Raw genomic sequence first — 9149 nt, forward strand, 5'->3', positions numbered from 1 at the left:
GAGACCCAACTTAAATAAATGCTAAATAGAAAGGAAGACCTTATGCTCTGTTAACATCAAGGCCAAGTTACACCTCTGAAGTTGCAGAAACGTGAACAGCGTCTCCGGTGGCTGCTGACCTGAAGCATCCAGCCAGCACACCTAGAGGCCACGGGACCAGCGAGACCCCTGCAGGCAGACAGCACACCGCCGAAAGGAGACCTCCCAAGGAAAGGAGCCACGGATGACTCGGAGAAGCATCAGGACTCGAACTCGTCAGGCTGACTTTGGGGAAACAAAGTCACTGCATGGCTGACCCAGAGTGGCGTGTCATCTTTACTGGCTGCATTGCACTAAGTTAACTCTCAGCACGCCCATGCAGCATCCAAACGCCTTTTGTCAGGGGAGGAGGACAGAAGACACTCCGTGGTGGGAGACGAGTGACTTGGTTCGCCGTGCTAAGGACTGGTTTTGTGCTTTTGGTGCCTATTACAGGAACAGCTCCTGGAATGCAAAGAGAAGTCTCAAAAATGGCCAGTATGGTTAGTAAAACTACTAATATTACAGCAGAGATCAGCCAAGAGCTGGGTGCACTGAGGCATGGGTTTGCTCCTGTGGAGGACTGTGGCACAGGCACAATCTTGGTTGTCAACAATTTCCTCAAATGCATTCTTTCATGTGTCAGGGGTTTCTCATTCTGTTCATGGTCAAATTAATGATTGCTACAAAGAGATGGATAGAATCTCTCAAGTGACCTTTAAATAGGCCTCGTGCTAAGCTCCTTGTCCGCTTTCCACGGGCCTCTGTTAGCTATTCTTTTAATTCTCTTGTGCTTGCCTTTATTAATTAGACTAACCTGAGAGACGATGCGAGCAACCGTGGCCTCTATTACACCTGCTATTTGTCATTAAAAAAGGGAAGATGTAAAGGGCCCAGAGGCCTCTCGCACACACAGCTCTGAAAAAACCAGGAAAGCTGACCCTCCAGCTCACCTCTTCCGTGGGATGCGGTGCTGAGCCAGGGATGACGCAGAGTTAGAGCCTGGTGAGCCCCTGCTGTCTGAGGAGACAGGCTCTGCCCACACCACCCAGAGTTTTGTTTTTATGTGTCGCAGACTCTCCCCTGAAGACCTTGAGTACTGTTTTTAGACTGTAACCCATCCTTGTGAGTGACGCCATGTCCTAAGCGATCTCTGCGTCATCCCAGCCCCGGGCAGTCCTGCCTCCCACAGGCATCACTTGCTCGGCCATTCTCCCTGGACCCCGAGTCTTGAGCAATGTGTCCGAGTCAACAGTACCCTCCTTGTGAAAGGAGCCAGAGGTATTTGTAAGAATCTCAGCGTGAGCACTCGGGACTGGGTTAACTGTTAACTGAGTAATTTTTTTTCCCCAAAATTGTGCTGTATTTAAATATGGCTAAAGTAAAATGATCTGGCCAAGTCTCTGGAAGTCTTGGTCCAGCACGGCTTACAGTAAAATCGGACTGAGCTGGGCCCCACTCTTGCCTCACTCACCCGGACGGTATTTTTCCTGCCTGCTGTAGAGCCTTTGAGGGTGTCAGCCAACAAAGCTGCCAGAAACACCTGCGCTCAGATTCCCAACTCCTGCACTTCATCGATCTTAGTGTTTCACATACAAAGTTTTCTCTTACAGAAACACAGGGTCCACTTCGGAGGGCTTCTGTGTCTGTGTGTGGGTGTGCGGGGGAGGTGGGGAAGGGGTCTGCTGGCCAATCGGCTTGGCCTAGTTGGTCCACGCCAGGTCACAGGTCAATCAACTAAGGTCAAAGGCATCGCCCAGGGCTGAACTCCACTTTGCCCAGGGAAGTCTGGCTTTCTGTGAGGAAGGAGAGAAGGGAGTGGAGAGATGGCTCTGTGGTTAAGGACTGATCTTGCAGAGGACTCAAGTTTGCCTCCCAGAACTTGTGCGGCAGCTCACAAAGGTCTGGGGCTTCACTTCATGCATGAGGTGCACATACTTACATGCTGGGAAAACACCCATGCACATAACATGAAAATAAATCTTAAAAAGAACCAGACATTGTGGTTCACGCCTTTAATCTTGTAGGAGCAACCCAAGAACCATGCTCAAGGTCAGAATATGCACTTTAACCTTTGGGACGTTCGGGGAACCATCTATGTGTGGATTGTTTTTGTTTTTTGTTGTTGTTTTCAAAGACAGGGTCTTCCCATGCAGCTCCTGCTGGTCTGGAACTAAGCCAAGATGCCTGGCCTCCGCCTCCAGAGCACAGGTTTAAAGGTGGGTGGCCACCTTCGTCTCATAATAAACTCGTAACTTTGTTTCAGGCGGACAGCTCTGAAACCTCTCCTGCAGTGTTGCCGTCTGGGTGGGCTGGGGTAGAGCTTTCTGAGGCTCTACAGCTTTGTGTCTGGGACGGAGTCCAGGTGCCAGCGCTCAAGGCCTTTTCCCCGTGTGGGGTCGTTTGCTCACGGCAGTTAGAGGAACTGATTTAAATGAGTCTGGGAAGCCTCAGGACAAGGGCTTCTCTGCAGCTCCTTGCTAGAGTACCCTACTCTCCTAGCTCCTGGCTGCCAGCCTCCCGCCCACAGAAGGGAGACAGACCAACCAGGTGGGGTGGACCCCGTAGAAAGGTTCAAGGGCACTTGTTGCAGATCTGGGTTCCATTCCAAGCATGATGGCTCACAGTTCCGGGGAATCTGTTGCCCCTCTTCTGACCTCTGTGGGCACCAGGCACACATATGGTCCACATACATTCATACAGGCAAAACATTCAGACACATAAAAGGAAGTTTGCTTATTTGTTGAGACAGGGTTTCTCTGTAACTGCCCTGGCTGTCCCGCAACTTTTTTTCTAGAGCGGGCTGGCCTCAAACTCATGGAGTTCTGCCTGCATCTACCTCCCAAGTGCTGGGGCTAAAGGTGTGCATCGCCACGCCAGGCTTCTCGTAAGCATTTTTTAAAGCTAGGCAGTGGTGGTTCAGGCTTTTAGATCCCAGCACTTGGGAGACAGAGGCAGGTGGATCTCTGAGTTCAAGGCCAGCCTGGTCGAAAAAGCTACTTCCAGGACAGCCAGGGCTACACAGAGAAACCTTGTCTAGAAAAACAAAAACAAACAAAAATTGAAGCAAAAATGGTATTGTTAGAATTTCTTCTGTGAAACCAAAACAGGAGCTGCACTGTATACATTGCTGTTAATCTCCATTCCTTACAAGAATAAGTTTCTGCTTTCCTAGACCTCATGCATGCTGAAAACTGTTTCGTAACCTATACTAAACTTACGTATGGTCCTGTCTATGACGTATGCCCCAGGATGTGTGCCACACCCTTGCCTTGCCAATTCTGGACTCCTGTGATGATGCCCCCTCCACAGGATGCGTTTGGTACTTATCACAGTCAGCCTCGAGTCTGGAGTTCCCCCACTCCTCCGTCCTGGTGCTAGCAGCCAATTATCTCATCAGCTGTTTTCTATCAACCCTAACTCTTCCCCTTAAAAGGACCTCAAAGCCAGTGAGGGGCAGCTCTCTGAAACTCTGACTTACAGTGAGGCAGACTTTTGGCCAGTCTAAATAGAGCTTGCTGAACTGACAGTCTTGGAAATAGTTTTTCCTCAGGTCTAACACTAACGACCCAGAAGAACTGAGGAAGGAGGCCACCAGAGTTAACTCTGGGACCAGTGAGTTTACTGGGCTTCCATAAAGAGCTGATTAGGCGTGTTCAGCTCCTTGGGGCAAATTTGATCTTCACCATCAGGATATCTAATCTCTTCTTCTTGTTTCTTTTTTGTGCACGACTACTTAACAATCCGAGACCAACAACAACCAACCAACAACCCACCCCTCCTCTCTTTATATGCCCTCTGAAAAGTCTCCAGAATTCCAAACATCACACACTCATAGAAACTCTCTGCAGCTGGCAAAATCACACCGCCACCAGAGCATGAAGCAAATCATAGTCAGCTGCTGTGAAGCAGCCCGTATCCCCACACCTGGGATTAAAATGAAAACACAGTCTTATATTTCTGTGTTTTATAAGGAAACCAAGATTGCAGAATTCTCACTGCAAATGAGACAGAGTCCAGCTCCAGGCCTGAAGTGGATGGATGCAAGAGCAGCAATGGAGGAATTCGATGGGGACAGCATTGTAAAGAGATGGACAGAGAGGGAGCACATCTTCGTGTGGCCTGAAGTATCTGACGTCCTGCGTTTCTCACAGGCTGTATTTAGATACAAAATCATTTCCTCATAGACTTTAGTCGTTGATTACAAAACTTTTTTTTTTCTGAAATCTTTGATTACATAGGCATAGTGAAGTAAAAGAAACAGCGAGCAAACAGCACACTTTATGAGAACTAAAATTAACATTATCACAGTCAGTTTTCTTTTCACTCAATGCCTTTTCCCTTAAAATCAGTGTCATAAAAGTCTGCAGTTGCAGGAATGCTGCACGGGATGGCCGGAAATCACTTCCTACTACCTGTTAGATCAAGCTTATCCATATTATTTTATTAACCTGTTACAGCGAATATCCAATCTTTCTATGGAAGCCCAATCTCTCAGTCCCTTGTTTAGTTTTTTCTTTTCTTCCTCTATTTTTGATATCTGACTATGATCACCACCCTTTGACTTCTAAAGTACTGTGCAGCCTTTTCAGCAGCACACAATGGCTGCTTGAGCAGGGGCAATCTGTTCTTTATTTTTCTACAGTACCAGAAAAGTCCTGATCTGACACATCTGCTCAGGAAACCAGCCAAAATGTTCCTCTCTGTGTTTCTTTGTCATAAGCCCTCGTTTCAATGATCCCTGTCTTTATTACAGTCCTTATGGTTCCTAGAACTGCCTGCGTCACCTTCAGAAGGGTTCTAAGGTTTGTCATTAATTGTATAATCAAAATCTTTTAAAATTAATTTTATTTTATGTGCATTGGTGTGAGGGTGTCAGACCATCTGTAACTAGAGTTATAGACAGTTGCAAGCTGCCATGTGGCACTGGGAGTTGAACGCAGGTCCATAAGAGCAGACAGTGCTCTTAACCACTGAGCCATCCCTCCAGCCCCTCAAAATCTTATTTGTGTTATACCAGCTCCCTGTTTCCGAGGCCGGGAAGGCATAGGAAGAGTAACATGAAAGCCTAATGATTCGTTCATAGTTTGTCAGCTCCTGGAATTTTCCTGTTTTTCTCAGATCCTGCCTCATTAAAGAGAAGATAGGGTGCAGTGGGTGGCCCACACCCTTAATCCCAGCACTCGGGAGGCAGAGGCAGACAGAATTTCAGAATTTCAGGCCAGCCAGTCCTCAGCGGGAGTTCCAGGACAGCCACGCTAGACAGTGGAGGAAAACATCCAACACAAAAAGCTGCTGAAATGTATGAGTTCCCAGCAAGCTGCAGAACTCAGCAGCTTCAGCCATGTGGTTCTGGCTTTATAGCCAAGGGTACAAGAGGTTATGCAATCTTCCTCCAGGACTAAGAAAGCCACTGAGGTGGCCATGTGGCAGGGGTGATGCCAGGGTCCAGCTCCAGCAGGGTTCAGGTCCCGTATGAAGTCGCAGGGGAAGGAGACCCACACCAGCTAAGGGTGAATCAGGGTAGTTTTGTTTATCGAGAAAAGGTAAGTTGTAGATGTCTTTTGCTACTTTGTGGGTTCTTCCATCCTTTCAACTTCTCAACACTAGAGAGGACAGAAAAAAGAATTGAGAGGAAAGGGGGCATGTTATCCTTAGACTACTTCTTGCTGATTAGAAGCATCAAATGCCTTGGGGCAAATTTGATCTTAATTGTCAGGACATCAAATTTCTTGTTTCTTTGTGAAGGACTACTTAATAAACCACGACCAACAGCGTCCAACAACAAACACTCAACACCCTGTCTCTCGGGGCCCTGGCATATATATACCCTCTGAAAAGTTCCCAGAATTCCAAATGCACACAATTGCAGAGAGTGTCTGCAGCTGGCAAAACCATGCCTGAGCTGAGGCAAATGGGAGTCAGCTGCTGTGGAGCAGCCCCATAGCCTCACGCCTGGGATTAAAATGAAGACATATAGCCAGCAGCTGTGGTGCACACCTGTGATCCCAGCACTCAGAGAGGCAGAGGCAGGCAGATAGGTGTGAGTTCGAGGCCAGCCTGGTCTACAAAAATGAGTCCGGGATGACAGCCAAGTCTACACAGAGAAACTGTGTCCCAAACAACCAAACTAGCTGGGCAGTGGGGGTGCACACCTTTAATCCCAGCACTTGAGAAGCAGAGGTAGGCAGATCTCTGTGAGTTTGAGCCCAGCCTGGTCTACAAAGCAAGTCTACACAGAACCAAATCTACAGCCAAGGCTACACAGAGAAACCCTGTCTCAAACAAACAACAAAAAACAAAAAACAAACACACACACACAAACAAACAAAAAACCAACCAAAAAAAACAAAAAACAAAAAACAAAAACCATACTTTATTTCTGTGTGTTTTTTGTTTGTTTATTTCAAGACGGAGTTTCTCTGTGTAGTCTTAGCTGTCCTGGACTCACTTTGTAGACCAGGCTGGCCTTGAACTCACAGAGATATGCCTGCCTCTGCCTCCCTGAGTGCTGGGATCACAGGCATATACCACTGTGACCTGCTTATTTCTGTGTTTTTTTTTTAAAGAAACCAAATTCCCAAATTCTCACCACACTACACTTTTCTACTCTATGACTGCATGACAGCTTAGCCACACGCAATGTTGAAAGCAGCCTAATGATTCCAAGAGATGCATGATCTTTTCACAGATTGTTTAACCTATTTTAGCCCCATTTTTCAACATCCAGAAGAAAGAGGTCATCAACTTTATTACAGTGTTTTTCTTGGAAGCAGAAGCAGAAAGTTCAGCAGGCGCCAAGTCCCCACTGTTCTCTAGGGTTCAGCAACCCCACAGGCGCCCCCTCCCTCAGGCTCTCCGCTTTCATGGAGGCTGCGTCCTGAGAAACAAATCAGAGCAATTTTCTTTCCTCAGGTGGCATGAGGCAGCGTTTGCACCGTGTGGCATCACAAGCACCGAGCTGTTTCCTAACTGTTCCCTCGTGCCTCAGTCTCACAGGTGAGCCTGCTCTCCTCACACACTCCCCAAAGGGAGGGTCCTGACATCTTACTCGTCTCTCATCATGTCGTACCGTCCTCATTCCTTCAGCATGTGCTCCTGCATATGGCAGAGGGGATCAGCCGGTCTAACGTCACAGACCCTGCTTCTCCTGAGCGTACCATGTAGCATACTCAGGAAATCAATGTCTTGATTGCGGCCACTATTCTAAACTATTAACTGAACCTGTGCCCTCAACTGCCAAGGTCTCGGGTCTGGGCCCATTGTTTCTCTTGATTGTATGCTTTCATCCTGGGGTCCAGGTGTAAGTGCCTAAGAGTTCCTGGAACTGTCTTTCAGCTAATCAATAAACTTAAATTTGTTGTTGTTGTTCTTGGTGCAAATAGGAAAGCACAAGGGGGGTTGTTTGTTTGTTTGTTTGAGACAGGTTTTCTCTGTGTAGCTTTGGCTGTCCTGGACTCACTCTCTGTAGACCAGGCCTCAAACTCACAGAGATCTGCCTGCATCTGCCTCCTGAGTGTTTGAGTTCAAACCCAGGATCTCATGCAGGCTTGTCAAGCACTGCCAACCGAGTTTGCAACCTTGTCCTCTGCTTGAGAGGACAGCGTGTCAGATTTGGAGCCTGCTCTGATCCAGTATCACACTCTGAATTTAAGAGCTCGCTCCATCTACAAAACAATTTCCCACATGTGCATGAAACTACAAACTCAGAATAACTGGGGGCCGAAGCGGAGTGCAGATAGGCACTAGTCTTACAAGGTCCTTTTCAATTGCAGAAACATGGTTTCTGGGGTCCAGAACCATGACAGCTTCCTCAAAAGGGAAGCAGGCGCCTAGCTAGCAAGGCTGGCTGGACACCAGCCAGGGTCACTTACAAGGCCTTGTCTTAGGGCAGGGAAGTGGCCCCAGACCCAGCAGCTGCCTCTCCCTTGGCCAGGGCCACTGAGCGCATTGCTCAGGGCATTCTGGGTAAATGGATGACAGTCTTTAAGAACCAGCCTCAACATGATAGGGACACTGTACCACACCACACCACACCACACACCAGGAACAGAGACACGACCCCCCTACCCTCTGCAATACAGACTGGCAATAGCACCACAGCTCCAAGACATACCACACAGGAGTGATGTGAAACTATTTCCTCTGAGGTAAAGCCTCAGTCATGGAGGAAAATGCCTTAAGGCACAGGATGTTTTAAGAGGAGGTGAGACATTCCATCCTACAGGGAAGCTTCTTACGCTCAGGAAGTAAACAGCTCAGCAGCTTAAGGAAGTCTCTGAAACTGACCAGATTCACTAGGCCCTTTCCTCCCTAAGCATGTAGAATCCAGACCACTGAGCCAGGGGAACAAGCCAAACTCCCTGACGAGACAGTGGCCAAGCTGCGCAGCACACACAGTTGAGCGACCTGGTAAGGACACCGTCTACTTGAGCTGGCTGCAGGCTGCAGGCTGCACTCCACCTTCTGCAGCTGTCGCCCTGCTGAGGTGCTGCTGCTGCTGCCGTCTTCTGACTCACGTCTGCTCCTGTGAGTCGCCCACCTCATCCCCAGTGGCTTCAGTCCTGGAGCCCTGACCAGGGGCAGCAGGGAACTTAGGTGGAGAATGCACCAGCCACACCTCCTCAGCCCCCAGGGGCCCATCACGGACATCTCAGAGGAAGGGTCCGTGCTGAGCGGGCTCAGGCTGTAATCAGTCAGGAAGCAGCAGCTGCAACTGCTGGTTTCTGTACACAGTCACTCATTCGCACAGACCCCACGAAGGAAGGCTTTGCCATCCCTTTGAGCCCACTCCCATGGCCGGGGCACCGGAACCCTTGGCATGGCGGTGCCCATACACTTCACTCATTCACGACTTCCTCTGCTTCCTACAGTAGCCCACCCCCTATACTCATCGGTTCACCCACATACAATGTTGGATGTGGTTTCTGGTGACACTCTTACTCCCAGTACTGGGGTGCAGGGCAGACAAAGGACAGGACGGCCACTGCAGCTTGCTAACAACCAGCTTCAACAAGTCCGTAAGGGCCTTTGCCTCAAGGGAACAAGGCTGAGAGCAATTCAGTGTCCTCTTCTTGCCTCTGCATGTACACACCACACACACACAAGGACCCAGACACAAAGGCACAGAA

This window comes from Meriones unguiculatus, chromosome 7 (genome assembly GCF_030254825.1).
Source record: "Meriones unguiculatus strain TT.TT164.6M chromosome 7, Bangor_MerUng_6.1, whole genome shotgun sequence".
NCBI classification, from domain to species: Eukaryota; Metazoa; Chordata; class Mammalia; order Rodentia; family Muridae; genus Meriones; species Meriones unguiculatus.